General features: G+C 38.9%; 1 long non-coding RNA gene and 1 pseudogene across 1 annotated transcript in view; both read right to left on the bottom strand.

Moving 5' to 3' along the window:
* LOC143649952 (uncharacterized) overlaps positions 1-19437 on the bottom strand; it is a 130536-nt gene extending 111099 nt beyond the window's left edge. Inside the window, exon 1 of the long non-coding RNA XR_013159271.1 lies at positions 19331-19437. This is a non-coding gene — a long non-coding RNA (uncharacterized LOC143649952). The remainder of the gene's footprint in view (positions 1-19330) is intronic.
* LOC143649421 (heat shock protein HSP 90-beta pseudogene) lies at positions 8778-10876 on the bottom strand (annotated as a pseudogene).
* Positions 19438-20558: the final 1121 nt, after the last annotated feature.

The following is a 20558-nucleotide window of genomic DNA, read 5'->3' as shown; positions in this document are numbered from 1 at the left end:
GGGCTACCATATCATAATTCCACTTTTAACAATGTTAACTCCTAGACATATTTTCCATTCTCTCTGCCCCCAAACCCTAGGTTCAGTAAAAAAAGAAAATGAAAAAAAAAAAAGCCCGACAAATCTGTAGTTACTCCTGATGATCCTTTTAAAACAGCGTTTTATTTTGAGATAATTCTAGACTTACAGAAAAGTTGCAAAAATAGTATAGAGAGCTAAATTATACCAGCGGCCTATGCTAACACCTTATATAAGCAAAAAAAAAAATTATCAAAATTAAAAAAATAACTTTGGTCCAATTATTGACTAAACTACAGCCTTTATTCTGATTTCATCACTCTTCTTACTAATTCCCTTTTTCTGATCCAGGATCCCATCCAGAATCCCGTTGGCATTTAGTCATCATAATCCCTTAGTCCCCTTCAGTCTGCAGTGGTTCCTCAGTCTTTCTTTGTCTCCTTTCATGACCTTGATACTTTAAAGATTACTAATCTGTTATTTTGTCTCTCGATGTCCCTCAGTTTGGATTTGTCTGGAAACACGAACATTCTTAACATACAAACATTCCATACACGGTGTACGATCAATGGCTCACAATATCATCACAAAGTAGTATATTCATCACCATGATCATTTTTTTAGAACACAGGTGAAATATTTTTACGTTGCTTTATTGAATGCATATTTGTTAAATGATCTTATGCACTGAGTGAGCCAGAGCAGTGAGCCAGAACAGGTCTGTATCTTACTCCATGGTGCTTTCAGGCAAGTGGGTGGGATAGACATTAAATGAGTGATAACATTAATGGGTGGGTGTGCTGGTTTGAAATGATGTATGTACCCTAGAAAAGCTATATTTTAATCCTAATCAATTTTGTAAAGGCAGCCATTTCTTCTAATCCCTATTCAGCATTGTATGTTTGAAACTGTAATTAGATCTTCTCCTTGGAGATGTGATGTAATCGAGGTTATTAAGCTGGATTAGGTGACGACATGTCTCCACCCATTTGGGTGGGTCTTGATTAGTTTCTGAAGTTCTATAAAAGAGGAAACATTTTGGAGAATGAGAGATTCAGAGAGAGCAGAGAATGCTGCAGCACCATGAAGCAGAGAGTCCATCAGCCAGTGCTTTGGAGATGAAGAAGGAAGACGCCTCCTGGGGAGCTTCATGAAACAGGAAGCCAAGAGAGAAAGCTAGCAGATGACCTTGTGCTCATCATGTGCCCTTCCAGCTGTGGGAGAAACTGTGACCATGTTCGCCATGTGCGTTCTCCCGAACTTCATCGGCCTTTTTTGAACCAAGGTATCCTTTCCTGGATACCTTTGATTGGACATTTCTATAGACTTGCTTTAATTGGGACATTTTCTCAGCCTTAGAACTATATAAACTAGCAACTCATTAAATTCCCCTTTTTAAAAGCCATTCCATTTCTGGTATATTGCATTCTGGCAGCTAGCAAACTTGAGCAGTGGGTAATTATAAACAGAGGTAACCTCTTATATAAAATTTTTTTATCTTGTTTTATGGTTTGTTGGAAGTAAGTATGGTATTTATGAGGTATAGTATCATCAGAGTTTTGTTTTTAAAAATGTCACTCAGGCTGCTAGTAGAACAATGTGCTGGGAGAGGGTTAGAGTACAGAAGACCAGTGTAGGCTGTTGTAAAAGCTTTTGTAAGAGACAATGATAGCATGGATTAGGGAGTGGCAGCGGACACGGTAAGTAGCAGGCAAATTGGAGAACTATTTAAGCCAGATTCTGACTTGTGGTGCCACTCATTGAGACGGACAACACTGGAATAATATTAGGTTTTAGGGGCAGATCATGAATTCAGTCTTAGTACATATTGAGATGCCATTGAGCCATTCAATTGGAGATTTCACAGTGCAGTTGGATGCATTGGTTGGAAGTTGAGAAGAGAAGTCAAATTTAGAGATATTTATTTGATATGCCATTGGATTTATTGACATAGAAGCAAAAAGTGGCATGTTAGCACCAAAACCAGACTAGGATGAGTTTATTAGTGAGTGGGAAGTAAGAAATTAAAACTGTGCTTAGACAACTCTTTCAAAAAGTTAGATTAGAAGGGCAGCAGAGAAATTAAGTGTGTAAAATTGTTGATGGGAAAGAACCAATTAAAAAGGAGAAGTTGATTTATGTGGGAGAAAGAAGTTTCCAGAGAAGGAGGCAAGTGTAGGTTCCAAAACATTAGTACCAGAATTGATCTCAGGGAAGAAGTTTATCTCCTTCAATGTAAAAAAAGAATAAGGCACATGTTTGGAAGTTCTTTGGTTGTTTTTAATTCCTCATAATTTTTTATTGTTTGTAATTTTTCCAATCCTAAACTTTAGATGAGGGAAGCGATTTCCTCAGTAATTTACTTTTCTTATTATTCACTTTATTTTAAGGAACATGTGCTGGCTTGAAATGATGTATGTACCCGAGAAAAGCCATGTTTTAATCCTAATCCCATTTTGTAGAGGCAGCCGTTTCTTCTAATCCCTATGCAGCATAGTATGTTTGAAACTGTAACTAGATCATCTCCCTGGAGATGTGATTTAATCAAGAGTGGTTGTTAAACTGGATTAAGTAGAGGCATGTCTCCACCCATGTGGGTGGGTCTTGATTAGTTTCTGGAGTTCTATAGAAGAGGAAACATTTTGGGGAATGAGAGAGATTTGGAGCGAGCAGAGAATGCTGCAGCACCATGAAGCAGAGAGTCCACCAGCCAATGACCTTTGGAGATGAAGAAGGAAAATGCCTCCCAGGGAGCTTCCTGAAAATGGAAGCCAGGAGAGAAAGCTATCAGAAGACACCGTGTCCGCCATGTGCCCTTCCAGATAAGAGAGGAACCCTGACCGTGTACACCATGTGCCTTTCCAGATGAGAGAGAAATTCTGACTGTGTTCGCCATGTGCCCTTCCACTTGAGAAACCCTGACTTTCATCGGCCTTCTTGAACCATGGTATCTTTCCCTGGATGTCTTAGATTGGACATTTCTATAGACTTGTTTTAATTGGGACATTTTCTCGGCCTTAGAACTGAAAACTAGCAACTTATTAAATTCCCCATTTTAAAAACCATTCAGTTTCTTACATATTGCATTCCAGGAGCTAGCAAACTAGAATGGAACACTTACAGTATCTTTAAACCTTCGATTGCCTTCATTTTGCTTCTCAAACACCTCATTAACATTTTCATTTGTTTACATTCTCACTTATGACCTCTACATGGGACTGAAGCATATAGTTTAACACCTGAAAATAAACTCCTCTAACAAGTTATTTATGTTTGGTTCAAAAGAATACAAGATAAGAAAGGTCTATACAATTTTTCAGAAATTGTATTTACCTGTTAAATGATTAAAATACTATATTTGTATGATTATCTGTAGTTCCTGGATTAAAATTAGCAGTCTTGCTGGTTGCAGACAAAGGTAATTAAACATGCAACTTATTGAAAGCAACTGAGAATTTGGGAAAGGACAAAGCAAATAGAAAATTGTGTAATTTCAAATGCATAATACTTCAATCCTTTGTGTTAGTTAACTCTTTCTAACCACCTGTGATAGGAAATCTGCCTAGAATTCTAATTACTCTTGTGCCCAAAATAACCTGCTGAGTATACAGTAGAGCATTGTTTGCAATATGATTGTGGAACAATTGATCAGCTCATACAGGGGTGAGCCATTCTATCTCCAAGACAACAGATAGTTGGACTTTACAATTATTGATCCAGTCACTTCGGCTACCTTTGCTGAAATTAGATTGATGGGTCATGATCCAGTAATTATTTGGTGATTCTTCTTCAGTATTGGTCTTCAATCTTTATGGGTAGCAATACATAATCCCTAAACCTTGGTAACCAAGGTGAATGTTTTCTGCTGATCATCTTTATGGAGAAAGCATTTTGATTCTAGTATCAGTTCCTTTCTCCAAATTTGCATCTCCAGATATGATTTGAATTTGACCTTGAAAATGGCTGTGAGTAGAGTTGATAAGGGAGAATAGAGAGCATCTATCCTAGATAGAGAAATTCAAATTCAGTATCTGAGAAATGACTGCAAAATAGAACACAGGGAGTAGAAATGCCCTGTTTCTCAGCTACTCTTAATTTTCATCACCAACTACCACACAATTTCCTTTTAAGAAAAATGACCTGACAGAATAAAAACCAACAACGATTATACAAGGAAACAGTGATTTTCCTTCCCTTTCTACTCTTGACAAACATGTTTCATATTTCCAGTGTTCATCAATGCATGGCTTTATTCTTCAGTGCTCTCTTAGGCATCTGATGTCTGCATGAAGGTACCAGGTTCTTCCTTACCTGTCCTTGTGCTTTTCCACAGTTATTTGCCTTGGGAGATTGTTTCTGGTTATTTACTCCACTAGAGGGTCTTCTTGTTTCTTCTATTCCTTTTAGGTGACTGGATATACATAAGACAACCAGTGGGCCTATTGTCTGCTTGCTCTGGGTTCAGTCTCCTGCTAGGTGGTGAGGTAAGGAAGGAGGAGCACAGCTGCTGGCCATGCTCCCAAGGAACAGTGTGCAGTGGCAAATGCAATCAGATGGTATTCAGTGACAGGACTTCCCACACCCAAACTGGGGACATGTGATCTGTGAATTTATCTGTGAGAAAAGTCTTACAGAATTATATAAATGAAATCACAGTAATATATTAATGAATTATGTTCAGTGAAGTAAAGTGATTTCGTGAAATTGAGATTTTCCTAAAACCCTGGTTCGGTTTTATAGCTTGAAGTAAATCTAATTTATTTAATTACATTTCACTTCATTTCAATTCAACATACATTTCTTGACTACTAACCCTGCACCTGGTCCAAATGTGACTGCAAATCCCTTAACCAACTCAGTGTCTCCTGGGGACGAAAGATAATTAAACAGCTATGTGACAATGTGGTACTTGCTGTACCAGAGGAAAGCACAGGATGCTCTGGGACTGAGGAAAGGGAATGCTTAATTTTTAGAGAAAGAGGCTTTTTCTTTTCTAAAGATGTCAAAAAGGGAGCCAACACCTGAATTTAATTTTCTAGTGTGAGTGAGAATTTGCCAGGGTGAAAAAGGAGAAGAAGAGAGGAGAAATATGCAAAGGAACCGAAGCATGTATGTTTGGAGAATTCCAGGTTGTTGGGCATGGCTTCAGACTCTAAGAGTTTATGAATGGGTTAGACCACCATGATGTGGAGTTACAGGAGAAGCTTTCACGGAGGAGATGTGATTTGAGTTTAACCTTGAAAATGGCTGTGAGTAGAGTTTATAAAAGGAGAATAGAGAGCATCTATCCTAGATAGAGAAACAGTATGATCAAAGTATCCAGTGGAGGATTGGGCATGACATGTGGAGAGGCAGCAGATAAACCAGGTTGCTTGGACTGGAGAATATGGAATAATTGGGAATAGTCAGTTGTGGTCTCTTGAGTGCCAACCCAAGTGACTAGTGGTGCCTGCCTAGAGTTGTGCTGAGAGGGATTTTGAAATGGGCTCTGGGAACAGCAAGAATGAATGCTGTGATAGCTTCCTAATGTCTGCTAAGGGCAAGAGAGAGTGAGGTGTTGGCATATGTGTCATATATTTGATATTACTGCTATTGGCATCGTATCACAGAACTTATAAAAAGAGGTTTGTTCATAGATATTCTGAAGGAGGCTTAGTGATGTGTTTCCTTTTTCCACTTCTTGGATGGTTGGGAACATTGTTAGTAATTTTTCTTCTCCATGCTTCATTTTCTGTCTTTATTAAAGTCATTTTAAAATACCTTACCATTCAAGATGAGGTTTTGCTATGTTAGTATATCTACATATAAATCACTGTAATGTTCTCTTTGTTCTTAGAATGAGTTCCTATTACAAGTCTGAAAATCACAACATTATTTTTAGAGCAAGAAAGAACTTAAACGTTATTTTGGTCAACCACTTTATTTTGCAGATGAGAAAACAAGGCTTAAATTAATCAATTTGACAATATATAGTAAAGTTTAAAATGTATTTACCTTAAGACCTAGCCATTCCACACCTAGGCAAGTACCCTGGGGCCAGGCTTCTCAAAGTTTTTTCCATAGTGACACTTGTTGAAAATCCTAATATTCCCATTAAATGCCAGCTCCCAAATATCACCAACACCACCTGCTGGTAAGATAAAGCTGAGTTTTTTGTTTATCATGCTAAGGGAGAAGGCAACCTACAGAGACATTTAACAGAATCTTGGAGAGAGGAAGGCAAGGTTAGAATTTATTGAGAATTGGAAGCCTGGTTTAAGGTGAATCTTTTAATGTGGGGTCTTGATTAGGATTGGGTAAGGACCCAGATACATTTGTCCAGTATTAATGGAAACAGCAAAGTGAGAATTTTGAGGCAAGAAATTAAAAGAATCTTAGGGTGCAAATTGTCCATTGATGCTTTCTATTGAAGAGTTGATGAATTTTTCAAGATATTTCTACAATGAATAATCAAATCATTTTCCTGGGCAAGAGACCTCTGGCTAAGTAAAGTAATGCTAATGAAATACAAAAGTATACAAAAAATAATGTAGACAGTGAGTTATGTTTTTCATTTCTCATCCTGCCTGAGATGATTTCAGGCTTTCACTTCACAGCATACATGGGGATAAATGGGTGAAGCAGAGGATCAATGAGAGGCTCTGCTCATCCCAGGCCAATCTGAGGGCTGGAGAGATATATTCCTTGGCATACCCATAATTCATTTGTTTCCCAAATGGTTAGCTTACTGGCTCAGGATTTCTGTCCTAAAGGAAAGATCATGTTTGTACACACACAAAAAAAATACAAGAATTTCCATAGAAGCATTGTTTCTAAGAGTATAAAACTAAAAATCACTTCAGTGTCTATTGACAGGAGAATGGCTAGATAAATTTTGGTATATTCAGATAATGTGATGTTACACCATCATGAAAATGAATGCGATACAACTACACATAACAATATGGACAATTCATCAAAATTATTGTGGGGAGGAGAGGCAAGTTACCAAATAATATACAGATATACCCTTTACATATACTGACAATGTTGACTTTTACCTGAACATGTGATCTTGGAAAACAGTATAGGTTAAGACCACCCTTTGTGTTACCAATGAAGATGCCTGTTCTAGTTTGCTAGCTGCTGGAACATCAGTTTCTCTCTTGACTGGAAGGGTACATGGTGAGCAAGCTGTCATCTGCTAGCTTTCTCCTGGCTTCCTGCTTCATGAAGCTCCCTGGGACGTGTTTCCTTTCTTCATCTTCAAAGGTCGCTGGCTTGTGGGATCTCTGCTTCTTGTAGCTATGTCGTTCTTCTCTGCTCTCTCTGAATCTCCCATTCTCCAAAATGTTTCCTCCTTTATAGGACTCCAGAAACTTATCAAGACCCACCCAAATGGGTGGAGACATGTCATCACCTAATCCAGCTTGACAACCACTCTTGATTAAATCACATCTCTGGGGAGATGATCTGATTACAGTTTCAAACATACAGTATTGAATAGGGATTGCTCTGCCTTTACAAAGTGGTATTTAGATTAAAACATGGCTTTTCTTAGGGACATACATCCTTTCAAACCAGTACAATGCCTTAATTCTCCTTGGTCTGACTGAACTTTAGAAGGCTTCTCCTTGACTCTCGGCCCCTGAGTTCCCTCAGCTCAGAGTAGATTCAGTAAATAACATCATGTGATGGACACACCCCATAGCATGTTCTTCAGTCTCATCCAGTAGCTTATCCCAGTCCTTAAAAACTCTCCTGCCTTCTGGTTCAGCTGAGTGGAGCCCTCTATTATATTAGTCTTCTGGTCTATCTCTCACAAACGCCTTCTGGTTTCCTGTTACATACAGCTTTGAATGAAGTGATTCTTGCCTGTTTCACATCATCTGGTGCAATTTTTTTTGACAATACAAAATGCTTTCTGTACATTGATTAGTGTAAACACCTATGAAGAAGTATAAAGAGATGCATGTGAAAGAGGAACAAATTCTTAGGGATATTTGTTATATTCTCTATCTAGGAGGGATACAGAGGACTGAAGGAGGTAGACCACAGAGAATAACTCAGCTTCACCGGCCAGCCTGGTTTCTGCCCAGAAGGGAGAGTAGAATACACTGTTATTTATGAAATAGGACCATCAATTACTCCTTGTGAACTGAGGGAATGTTCTAATTTTGGGGCCTGGGGGGATAGGTTTGCTTGAGTGACAACTTCTCAAGTCCTGAAATCAAATTAGGGTAAACAGAGTCAAGCTATAAATATAGTACTTAAATAATAAATATGAATGTAGCAAGAAAACCCCCTGCGTCACATTCAAATTTTCACTTTAATGTCCAGTAGAAATGCCTGCTGTATTCCTATCGATTTTTTTTTTGCATAGGCAGGCACCAGGAATCGAACCCAGGTCTCCAGCCTGGCAGGTGAGATCTCTGCATGCTGAGCCGCTGTGGCCTGACCGCCTATTGATTTTTAAAATGAGTTTAGTAATGTTTATCATCCCATTTTTTTTTTGTAAAACTGCATCTTCTTTATTTGTGCACTTTAGTTTCAGAACAAAATAAGCAACAACAACAAAAAAACTCACAATATACAACATCCAGCCCCATTGTCAAATGGGATGAGGCTCATGGTCCTTACGTTGCCTTAGACACAAGGGCTGGAAAGAGAAAAAACACCAGACCTCAGTAGGTAAAACCAAGTGGGACAGGGCCACTCAAGCTGCTGTGGGAGCCAGGGGTATGCAATACAGTGAGCACAACATTTGTGGATAAAAACTCCTAATCTACTTCCATGTGAGATGCATCTTCATTACCATTGGGCAGCCATGGAGGGAACATCTCATCAGGAACAGCAACACTGGGTTCCTCTGCTGGTCTTCATCTTCATCAATACATAAGCCTAGCTCAATCATGTAATAGATTTGGTTTGAGTGGGTCTGAGGATTCTCAAAGGAGAAGTGAGAGGAGAGCAGTGCAATTTCAAGCAACAGTACTACCAGGTCCTTGACTGCCTTCTGCTGTGGCAGAAGACTGGCATCATCAGAGTGGGTCTCCATGTGCTTTTTGGCTATCATGTAGTCAATTTGTAGAGTTGTTCTGAAGTTCTTGGGCTTTCGTGTTCCACTCCATGTTGGGTATCCAGCCATGGATGCTAGTTACAGTGCAGCAGGGTGAAGATACAGGCCTATTGGAGATTTTCACCTTCTCAATCTTTTTTCCAAGATTTTCTTCATTAGCTTGTAGAGGTTCTCAAATGGCCTTGCTCACCTCCATTTTCATCTCCTCCTCCTCTTCCTCAGGTAGCTACAAGCCTTCCTTGGTAATTGAGACTAAGGTCTTCCCATCAAACTCCTTGAGCTGTGCTATTCAGTACTCATCAATAGGCTCAGTCAGATATACCGTCACAAGGCCCCACTTCCACAAAAGCAGAGTTGGCCACCTTCTACTTGCTCTCACCAATAGATGAAGTTCTGGGTCTCCTTCATTCTAGAGACATATTAAAAAGGGAAGCCATCTCATCTCCAGACTGGGAGTTGTAATAGAGCAGCAGCTTAGAAAGGTGTCATTGATTAGTGGAGTCCTCATGATTCCAAGCTTCAGGTTTTTAGAGAATGCCTAGTAGAATTTCTTGTAATTCTCTTTATCTTCTACTAGCTCAGAGAAGAGCTCAAGGCACTTCTATACAATGTTTTTGTGAATGACCTTCAGGATTTTTCTCCTCTGCAATGTTTCTTGTGAGATGTACAGGAGCAAGTCCTCAGAGTTGACTACACCATAAATGAAGTTGAGATACTCTGGTATCAATTCATCACCACTGTCCATGATGAACAGATGACGTTTGATGTTCTTTTTCTTCTTTTTCACAAAGAGGTTAAAGGGAGTCAGGCAGGGGATGAAAACAATACCCTGAATTCCAAGTGACCTTCCACAGAGAGTGATTGTCTTCCAGGTGGTTTTTCCAATCTCTCTTAAGATTTTGTAATATTCTCCACATTCCTCCTGGTTGATGCCATCAGTTTCTGGTCCAAATGGACTTGATCTTGTTCAGTTCTTCTTGATCAATGTATTTCTTCTTAGTCTTCTTGGTTTTCTTTTTTCTTGTCCTTACCACTATCATCCTCCTCATCTAAGCCTACATCCTCAATCTTGGGCTTCTCTTCATCATTCTTATCTTCTTTTTTCTCATCTTTTCCTTCCTTGGCCTTATCATTGCTAATTTCATTCTCTTCTTCCTTCTTGGGTGATGGGGTAGCATAAGAACTACGAGTAGTTCTTCACCACTTCTTTGACCTCTCTCTCCTCTAAGTACCCTCTGGTCTTCTTTAAAGTGCAAGACCACTTTGGTGCCCTGGCCAATATGCTCCCTGTGGTCAGTATGAACAATGAAGGAGTCACCTGAGGAAGACTCCCAGGCATACTGCTCATCACACTTGTACTGTGATTATAACCTCTTTCTATACTACTAAATAGGCAGAATAAAAGCCAAGACCAAATTGCCCAATCATGTAGATGTTTGCACCAGAGTGCAGTGCCTCCATAAATGCTTTGATACCAGACTTGGCAATAGTTCCCAAATTATTTGTGAGATCAGCCTTGGTCACACTAATGCGTGTATCCACCAGAGTCAGAGTACATTCCTGGGGGTTTGGGATGATGTCAATTTTCAGCTCTTTACCACTGTCTAACTCAGAGGGGTCTGTTAGGATCTCATAGTGAATCTTGTTCAAAGAATCAGAAGCATCAGAAATCAACTCCCAAAGGAAAATTTCCTCATTGGAATACAAGGTATTGATGATGAGAACATAAAGTTAGACAATCTCTGCCTGGAAGCCAAAAGTTTCCACCTTATCCTTTCCATGGTATACTTCCTCAGTCATTTTGAAGGAATGAACTGCAGTTAGCAGAGAGCAAGGTGGGCAGGGATTGTGTCTAGCTCACACATGGTGAAAAGGCTGCTTGTGGTGACTCCAGAGCTAGCAATGATATTTTAATTCAATGGATCTACCACTTAATTTTTTACAGCACAAAAAAGGGGAAATAAGTGAATGTTCATGCAGAAATTGGCTTACATCTCAATTTGACATGGAACAAGTGTTGTTGAAGATTGAGCAGACTCTGGATGATTGGCAGCACACACACAATTTTCAATGTCTCTAGCAATTTTCTTAAAATTTGAGTGGGCAAGGGGATATTCTGGAGGAATTATGAGATGCTTCATAGAAAAGGCCTAGATTGCTTTATAGAGACTTTTGGTAGAAATATGGATGCTGAAGTTACTTCCAAAGGAGCCTTAGACAGAAATGACAAATGCGTCATCACTAACTGAAAGAAAGGCAATCCTTGTTCTGAAGTGGCAGAGAATTTGGCAAAATTGAGTTCTGATGTCCATTGGAAAGTGGAATTTGAAAGTGATGAGCCTGGATGTTTGATTGAGAAAATTTCCAGACTAAAAGTGGAAAGTGAAGGTTGGCTTCTCCTTGCAGCTTACATGAGAAGAAAGGGATGAGCTGAGAACTGAACTCCTGGGTACAAAGAAACCAAAAATTCATGATTTTGCAAAATTCTGAGCATCCAGAAATTAAATCCCAGATAATAGTGCCCCATGTGAGGGTTTAACTGAACATGGAGCCAGTCAGCCATTTCAGTGCAAGACGGGATTGGAAATGCAGTTATTCAGAAAGAATTTGTGGAAAGTCCTATTATCTGAGAGTCGGGACCCCTGTGTTCTACATGCAAAACTGACAAGTTATTTTATTTATTTATTTTTATTTTGCAATAACTGTATGAACAGAACCACTGTCAGCCCATACTAAAAGGGACAGGAAAGGGATAAATTGAAGGAAAAATGATTAATGGCAGAACCATGTAAGCTGAGCTCTGGAACAAAGATATTTTCTCTGTGGGAAAGAGTGAACCCATCCATGTATGTAGAAAAGGTCAGCATGCCCAGGAGATTGTAGAGTGCAGGCTTTCTGCCCAGTTGCTCTAGAAGAGTGCTGCCACCCCAGTATACAGAGAGGGTGGAACACATTCTCTGGGGATTGGAGAGATTTGGCCACCACCCCATTATTCTGAGGGGTTGAGCCTATGCTCCAGAGGTTGCAGAGTTTGGTCATCACCCCAATGTTGCAGAGTTTGGTCATCACCCCAATGCTTGAAGAGGGTGGGCCCTAGGGTTTGGCTACCACCTGATGCTGCTTGATGAAGGTAGAGCCAAGAGCATCTCGACCACCCCAATACTTGTAGATATTAGAGTCCTCACCCCAGTGATTGGAGAGGGCAAGTCTGCTGCACAAGTCCTTGGAATGTGTGGGGCTGCTATCCCATCAAGCTGGAAGGCGAAGCATCATTCTATAGATGACCCTCAGACCTTGAAATCTAATGAAATATGCCCAACAGCGTTCTGGAACTCTTTAGGTCCCATGACCCTTGTTTTCCTCCCAATTTCTCTGTGTAGTGATGGGAATGTTTACTGTACAACTATCCCTCCTTTGAATTTGTCCTTAGTTTCACAGGTCCATAGCCTGAGAGGAATTGTGCTCCAGGACAGACCACACATGTAACTGGGTTGAGGAAACTGTAATTAATATTTACATTAAATCATTACTGAAATGATTTAAGGCTTTAGGATATTGTGATTGAATGAGTGTATTTGCATATGGAAAGAACATGTCTTTTTAGGTCCAGAGGGTGAAGTGTAATGGTGTGGAAGCTTTATGGACCCCAGAAGATCATGTTCTTAAAGATAATCCATTCCTGTGGGAGTAAACCTATTGTGGATGGAATCTTTTGATTAGGTTATTTCAGTTGAGGCATACCCCAGGAGGTTCCTGATCCTGTTACTGGAGTACTTTATAAAGCTTCTGTGTCAGAGAAAGACACAGAAGCTCAGCGAAGAAAGACACAGAAACTGAGAAAGAAAGCCAGAGATGGAGTATCCAAAGCTGAAAGCAAAGAAGTGCAGGAGAGAAGGGAGAGAGTAGTAGAAACTACCATATGCCTTGCATGGGACAGAGGCATTCAAGATTACCGGTAGCCAGTCTTCAGGGAAAAAGCATTGCCTATTGATGTTTAGTCATTTTCAAGGCTTCAGAACTGTAAGCTTGTAGATGAATAAATTACCATTATAAAAGTCAACCCAATTTTTGTATATTGCATTTTGGCAGCTTTAGTAAGCTAAAATAGATAATTAGTTCCTGATTCTTTATACAATATCAAAAAACTCAGACAAAGTTTGAGCTATGCTAACCCTTGCAGCATGTGGTGGTATGGAGCCATATACCCCAGAAAAACATGTCCTTAAACTTGAAAACATTCCTGTGAGTGTGAACCCATTGTAAGTAAGACCGTCTGATGAGATGACTTCAGTTAAGTTACTGTTCGATTCAATCAGGATAAGTCATAGTGTTATTACTGGAATGAAAGAAGTAATAATGAGCAGAATGAAAGTCACATAGAGAGAAAACCATGGGAAGCAAGAAGCTGAAGGTCAACAGAATCTGGAAGAGAAAGAAGAGGCCAGGAGAGGCTGCCATATACATTGTCATGTGGGAGGGAATTCCAGGACCAGGGTTCACCAGCAGCCAGCTCCAGAACACCAGACTTCAAGAAGAAAGTATTGCCTAACTGTCATCTCAGTGGAATTCTCCTAACTTCAAACCATGAACCAATAAAATCCCATTGTTTGTCAACCAACTGCATGGTATTTGCTTGAGCACCCAAGAATACTAAAACACAGCATTGTTTGAACCTCTCTAATGCTTCGATTAACCTTTGGTATGTCAGTGACTTAAGCCCAAATAAGGTACAAAGTATTCTAACATTTTCACTAAGATCCTTCCCTATAACTTGGGTTTTGTTTGTAAAATAATCTATTAATGAATTTCATTCTACCACACTTTTGAAAACCATGGATTAAATGTTTATTTGAATTCCACTGTGGTTTATCTCAGATAGATTTGTTTGGGTATATGTATAGTTAATGTATATGAGAAAAAATCTTTGTTTGATGTCTTAACCTAGTTCAACCTCAATCTTTCATATACTATGGATTTATGATCTGAAAGATTCACATATATGGCTCTGTAGAGAGAGAACACTAGGGTTCTTGGAAGCCACAGGAGTATGTCTGACTGACTGTTTGAACTCAAAGAAGGAATGGCAAATGCAAAGTCATTGTTTCCCATTTTGGGGCTGTTACCCACAGTGACTGGTAGATTTTTGACTCAGCATTGAGGGGTGTAGGTGGGATGAATATATCACCTTCATAATATGGGGTGCATTAAATGCAAGGTGATTTTGAGAAAAGTTGGCTGTGAAATAAGAATCATTAAATAAAAATCAGCTAAGAAAAAGAACACATTTACTATAATGTTCTTTATGTAGAGGGGGTAGTGAATATATCATGTTAACAGAGTATTTTAGAGATATTTAGCTTGGATTAACAAACAAAGATTGGAGGTAATATTGAACACAGAAAGCTTGAAATTTCTAAGCAAAAGATGGTACAATTCATTTGGAAAAAAATGCATCACTTCTGTGACTTAATTACTAATTTCTAAGTTCTAATTTTTTGTTACGTGCTGCCTGTCAGTGCAAGCCCCTAATTTCCCTGCTTAACATGGCTCTAATAGTTTTTAACTTGAAATATGTTCATGTGATTTTATCTTTAAGTAAATAATCTCTTGAGTGCAAGTTACTTTGCATATATTGGTTCTTTATTAAAATTTAAACAAATTTACGTTTTCTTATTTCTCTTTTTCTCTTTATCTCTCCCATATTTTCTTCCCTTCCTGTCCCATCCATTTCTCCAACTCTTGTTTTTCTCTTTGGGCCCCAGAACCAATAAAATCTCAACGAGCTAGTAAACTCAATTTTCTAAAAGTACTTACTCTACAATACACAAAGTTGGATGGGTGGCTGTTCTAATTTGCTAGTTGCTGGAATGTGATATACCAGAAAGAGAATGGTTTTTTTTTGTTTTTTGGCATGGGCAGGCACCGGGAAGCTAACCCAATTTCTCTGGCATGGCAGACAAGAACTCTGACTGCTGAACTGCTGTGGCCCGCCCCAGAATGGCTTTTAAAAGGGGGAATTTATTAGTTGGAAGTTTATAGTTCTAAGAAAAGGTCCCAATTAAAGCAAGTCTATAAAATTAGGGCACCAACAAGAGGTTACTTCCACTCAAGAAAGGGCAGTGAAGTTCAGAGTTTCTCTCTCAACTGGAAAAGTGCATGGCAAACATGGTGACATCTGCTAGCTTTCTCTCTAGGCTTCTTGTTTCATGAAGCAACATGCCCAGGGGCGTTTTCCTCTTTCATCTCCCCAAAAGTCGCTACCTGCATGGGCTCTGTGGCTCTCTCTCTTTTTCCAAAATGCTCCCTTTTTAAAGAATTCCAGTAAACTAATCAAAACCCACCTGGAACGGTGGAGTCATATCCTCCTCTAATCAAATGTTAATACCCACAATTTGATGTGGCACATCTCAGTGGAGAAAATCTAATCAAGTTTCCAACCTACAGTGCAGAATAAGAGTGAAAAGAAATGGCTGCCTCCACAAAATGGATTAGGATTAAAACATAGCTTTTCTAGGGTACATAATACTCTCAAACCAGCACAGGAGCTAAGTGGGAATAATCTCATTAGGGAAGGTAATGACTTTCTGGCCAAGGTTCTTAATTTCATTAGGAAAATCAGAGAAAAAGAATAAAAAAAGAAAAGCTAAGTATATATATTTATTTACTTAGTGATTATATAGCAGTAAGATGGAAACCCCTACTGTGGTCTTGGTCTTTCAGGATTACTTCTGTCTGCAGCAACTCTTATTAGACAGCACAGAGTATGTTTGATTGTGGACTCTCTCCATGCAAATCTCACTAGGAAAGGCGCCTTATCTTTCTTTTTTGGTATCCACAGCATCTATAACATTGTATTGCACTAAAAGGGGCTGTGCTTGCTTGAAAGGATTATGTACCCTAGAAAAGCCATGTTTTAATCTTGGTTCATTCTGTGGGAGCACTCTTTCTGTTAATCACTATTCAATAATGTAGGTTGGAATCTTGTGATTAGATTATCTCCATGGAGATGTGACACACCCAATTGTGGGTATTAACTTCTGGATTAGATGGAATCAAAACCATTGCAGGGGGTTGATTAATTTACTGGAATCCTTTAAAAGAGGAAGCATTTTGGAGAACAGCAGAGTCACGAGAACCACGAGAGCCCACACAACCAGAGACCTTTGGAGATGAAGAAGAGTATGCTCCTGGGTTAGCTTCATGAAACGAGAAGCCGGGAGAGAAAGTCAGCAGATGTCACCATATTCATCATGTGCTTTTCCAGTTGAGAGAGAAACCCTGGACTTCATCAGCCTTTCTTCAATGAAGTTAACCCCTTGTTGGTGCCTTAATTCGGGCATTTTGATAGTTTTGCTTTAATTGGGACATTTTCGTGGCCTTAGAATGGTAAACTTGTAACTTAATAAATTTCCCTTTTTAAAAGCCATTCCATTTCTGGTGTATAGCATAGTGGCAGCTAATAAACCAAAACAGGGGCAAGAAAAAGGTTGTCTAATGAATGAATCAGTGGAAGGAGCAGGGTGGTTGGGCAGGAGACCTGATTGTCTTTCTCTTTGAAATTAACCATTCAATCAATAAGAATATGTTTTCCCACTTTTCTTGACTCCAGAAAGAATGGACGGTAAACGTTCATAACCACACCCACCCTGCCCTTGGAAAGGTAGCTGGACCTTACAATCTCTTTTCTGTACTCAGGAGCTGCCCTGAAGTCAAGCTCCAAACTGGTTTAAGCTGAAACGTTCTCTGGGCTACACACATGGAAAGAGCTGTGGGAAATGATAGCAACCGGGACCTGCCTTCCTTGGTTCCTGGGATCATGGGAGCTCTGTGTAGGGAGGAAACCCCAATGGTAGCTGATATGGTACTTGCCCGTTCAAGTGAGAGGGAAAATGGATCTGGATTTGATTTGATTAAAAAATTGACATTTTTGTATCTCATTTATCAGGGGACAATTTCATATTTTTACATGCATGGACAAAACAAAACTTTGTAGCATTCTAATTTATCTGAGAACTTCCAATTCATCCTTTTTCATTAATAAACCAATCAAAAACTTGGGGCTTCATACATTCCATATTAGCAAATAATGCAAGAAATTGGTTCTGCTGACAGTATAGTTTCTCTTTGATGCTTGTTGGAATTCTCTTAGTAAATACTACAGCTGCAGTTAGATCAGAAAATGTAAATCTTATAAGTAAAACAGTCTTGCTTTTTTGTTTTAATGGGAGAGGAATGGTAGTTTTATTTGATTGGTTCTGCAGTCTTCAAACAGTCATTGTCTCTTAATATATAATTATCTATGATTTTAAAGTGGAAAATTAGAAAAAAGAGACATTTTTAGGAAACTTCTTATTTACTACTGCAGAAAGGTCAGTTTGTATCAGAAATGGGCTTGCTTTGGTATTTTAGATATTTTGTAATCATTCATCTTCTTGTAATTTAGTCATTGAGTGGACTATACTAGAGATAGAGGACCTAAGTAATAAATTTAGACTTGAAAAGTACAAGCATAATTAAGAGATCTGTGCCTGGAATATGGCAATAGAAGGTCACGCCTTATATAAAACAGGCAGGTATAATAAAAGAAGTTATATATACAAATGAAAACCTTATAGTGTATTATCCAGTATCCAGAGTAATTCTTTAAAAATGTAAATATAATTTCATTTACTAAAACAACTCAGACAAATTGATGACAAGCATGTGTCAAAGGTTAATTTCAAACTTGCGTTAAGAGAAGAGGTTTCCAGAAAAGCCTATTTAAAGATTCCCTCTTGGTAAAGATATTTTTTGTGAAAAAAATGGTACAATAAAAGAATGGTTAGTGAAATATTATCAAGTTTCTTATAAGATTTATAGTCAGTTGGGTTAGTGTGTGTCACTCCCTTAAAGAGGAATTCTTCATTTCAATGAAGTCTACTAGAAAATTGAGTACTTTTACCAAGAATGCTATTTATTACCTATAAGTATTTATTACCTGCAAGGAGCAATCAGTTATATCCCATAAAAGCCAGGTTTGGTAAAATTTTCTCTCTTAAGTCCGTTCCCTACATGTAACTCTCAAATGGGTTCCCATATTACTTTGGATATTTAGACTATAACCCAAACCTTTACAATACCCTATACCATTTCTCACCACTGGACTTCTCCCGACTCACTGTACTTCATCCTGTACTTCCTGCATGCGTCTTGAATATGCCAACATGCTCCTGCCTCGGGCCTTTGCAATTGCTCTTCCCTTTGCTTAGAATGCAGATCTCCCATATAACCACAGACCTTGTCCCTCATTTCATGCACATCTCTGTCCTAGTGTTGCCTCAGCTAGAATGACAATGCTCCCTGCTTCATCCCCTACTGACACCCTTTATCTCTTTACCCTGCTTAAGATTCTGCACTAGTCAGTGTTCTCCAGAGGAAGACCTGTCTGTCTATCTACCTACCTACCTATCTATCATCTATCTATATCTATTACCTAATCTTTATCTATCACCTAATTCTTATCTATCCTACCTCTCTAATCTTTAGCTATATATCTAATTTTTATCTAGCAATCATCTATCTATCTATCCATCTAATCTGCACACACACAAACACACTAAGAGATTTATTATAAGGAATAGGTTCATGCAACAGTAGGGGCTGACAGGTCTGAATTACATAGGGCAGGCTGCAAGCTGAAGTTCTTCCCCCTGGCAAAGTTAACCAGCTGAAAATTCTGGCAAGAGCCAATACGAAGTTGAGGAAGAGATTCTCCTTCTAAAATCCTCAGTTCTGGATTTTATGAGCTCCAAATGCTTAGCTGAGTATATTATCCACATTGCTGAGGGTAATCTCCTTTTGGATGGTAGATGGAATCAACTGATTATAGATACAAATTCCATCTGACCAAACAACTGGACACCATAACCCAGCCAACCTGACAAATGAAATTAACCATCACAGATTCCAAATGCTATTAGCCGGCATACATTGTATACTTGTTTACTGTCTCTCTCCCACTTTCCCACCAGAGTGAAAACTCTATGAAGGCAGGGATGTTGTTTTTCCACTAATATAGTCCCAGGACCTAGATCAAGTCTTGGCTCATAATGTGTATGCTTAATAACTATTTTCCGAATGAACAGATGAATAATATAGAACATTTTTTTAAGGATAAAAGGTAGTGGTACTGTTGAACACTTAGTCAGAAATGAAGCATAGATGGCCATTTCTCAATAGAAACTTCAAATGTGGCATGGAAACAAGAATACTCACTAGATGGGAAGGGAAGGATGTCTCAGCATCTGCAGAGTGGCTGGAGATCTAATCTGGCAAAAGCAGAGCACCTAGAACACTTAAGTCTTGAAGATAATTTCATCTCTCAGAATTTTGAGAATACGATGCATGGCTAACAATGACCAACAAAGGAGAGAACATAGTGGTAAGGCGATGATGATCAGAATCTTAAGGGAAAGTGACCCTGTCATCTTGGAGTTTGTGATGGTCAAGGATGGTGGTTATTGTCAGACATAAACACAAGGGTTGGGGAAATGAGACTAAAAAACTTGAAGAGAAAGAAAGTCTTTAAAAATTTTAAAGACTAACTGGGAAGAAACTTAGGTAGATCAAAAAAACATAACTCTGACACTGCAATTATAGCTGCCAGACAATGAGGTTGTAAAGAGGCACTCATATAAAGGAACCATAGGCAGCATATTCACAAAACCCTGAAGGAGGGACACAGGCTAAGAAGGAATACAAAAGAGTGGCATAAATCGATAACATCAGTGTGAAGAAACTATAGGCAACAATTTACTGGGCCTCTCCAAAATGCTAAAGACAGCAACATTCTGATTTTGATTTAACTTGTTGGAGACAAAAACAAGGAATGTTTCTGACCTGCCTGAGACCCGTTTCTTGAAACAGATGTTGTAATGCTAACTGCAGATGACAAAGAGAAAGCAAAACTGCCCAACTTTTATGTTGTTGCTATATTTTTTACTCACAAAAATAATTTCAAAACGGGCAAGTCCAAATAAGCAACATTCAAAAAGGAATTGCAATCCCAATTAGGTCAGGATAGTAAGGGGGAAATTAGTTGTTTTTTTGGGGGGGTGTGGTCGGTACATGATCTAGGAATTGAACCCTGGTCTTCTGTATGGAAGGCTAGCATCCTACCACTGTAGAGAATTAGTTGTTTTTAAGGAGGTCAAATCCCAAATGCAGATGGATGACATTCCTGGGCAGTGAGAGGACCTACAGGTGGGAAACTAGAACCATTGTCACTAATCTTTGCAGAATAATGGTGCATAAGACAATGAAGATATTTAGAGATGCACCATTGTGTTGTAACAATTTTCCAAAAAGAGAAAAAGATAGTTTCTAAAAATTATGCATGATTGAGGTGATCACTGATTTTTATTATTAAACAGATTGTTAAGCAGATGGCTTGTAAACAGCCGAGAAAAGAAAATGGTGGTCACTAGCTATCATCTATTGCCTC

The sequence above is a fragment of the Tamandua tetradactyla genome, chromosome 11 (assembly GCF_023851605.1).
Source record: "Tamandua tetradactyla isolate mTamTet1 chromosome 11, mTamTet1.pri, whole genome shotgun sequence".
Classification (NCBI taxonomy): domain Eukaryota; kingdom Metazoa; phylum Chordata; class Mammalia; order Pilosa; family Myrmecophagidae; genus Tamandua; species Tamandua tetradactyla.
Note: the sequence above shows the minus strand (reverse complement) of the source record. Positions and strands in the feature narration are given on the sequence as shown.